We start from the raw sequence: 1,339 nt of genomic DNA on the forward strand, positions 1-1,339 counted from the left end.
AGGGTGAATGCAAACTGTTCTCGGCGACCTGCGCCAATCACGTGGCAGCTCTGCTGCACCCCATAAAATTCGTTCACCGAGAGTATTGCCCGGAATTCAAAGATGTGGTCATCGTCCAGCAATTGCGTGCCCAAGTGATTATCCTGCAAAAGGAAGGAGACCTTGAATGGCCATCAATGCGCGAGGATTTGGAAGCGCTTAATCGCTGGATCCTGGTGAGTCATTTATTAAAGCATGTTTTTGGTGGGTCGCTCCAAGTATTTCATGGAAAAATTCATTATTATTATTCTATCCTGTCCCGAACAACCTGGAATGCTAAGTAGACTTGAGAAGCTGCAATGTGATCTACAAAGAGTATTATTTTAATGGTTTTAACAATAATTGTTACTTCTGGTAATTGAAATGCTACCTTAGCAAACCGAAACATCATTGACTCGTCGGCAAACAACATTATTGGTCACTTAAAATCAAAGTATCACAGGAACTTATAGGGTAATTAAATAACATCAGCCAATTATTCTTTAAAGACACTCTTATTTAAAGAGTCTAACCTTACTGAGAAACTACGCATTGTATTCAGTAATGAATTTACAACAGTAATAATAATTATGATTCGCTCTGATCTGGAAGAGAAAATTCTCTCATCCTTTCATTAGACAATTAGAAAACTTCTTTGTCATAGTCTAGTCTCCTTTCCTTTGGCAGCTCATGGAATGATCTGCCTTTCTATGATATTTTACTGTTTTATTATGCTGGGAAATACTAGCTGTATAACTAAGTACGGAACAAGTGCAGTTGAAATGAAGTTTGCAGTACTGTATTGTCAATAAGTAGTATTTTTTTCTCGCTAGGGAGGAGGTCGTGGAGGCAGTCAAATCCCAGCGAAGTCGCAAGACAAGCCAGAGAAATTTGGTCTTTGTGAACGGCGACCATGTCCGTCTGCAGTTGAACAATTATAACACAAAGAAGTTTCGCGGCAGGGACGAGATGGAACTGAAAGTAAATAAATGTGTACGTACATTATTGTGACTCACCAGACAGGGCATTTTCAGTCTCTATATAACTGGCACCTGAAATAATTGCCACAGAAATATGAATATCAGAATATAGTCGAGGATTATTTACAATAATTGTTGCAAGAAATGTAGAAATGCTACTTATTTGATATGTTCGAGGTTAAAATAAATAAGCCTAAAACTCTTTCATGGCTTTCAAACTACTCCCGGGCTATTCCATCATTCATACCTTTAAAAGCTGAAACCAAATCGTGAGACAAAATTATCTCTGAGACATTGGACCCTCGAAATGATCAAACTTTCTCGGTCCTGGCACAATTCTG

Source organism: Montipora capricornis, chromosome 10 (genome assembly GCF_036669925.1).
Source record: "Montipora capricornis isolate CH-2021 chromosome 10, ASM3666992v2, whole genome shotgun sequence".
Taxonomy (NCBI): Eukaryota; Metazoa; Cnidaria; class Anthozoa; order Scleractinia; family Acroporidae; genus Montipora; species Montipora capricornis.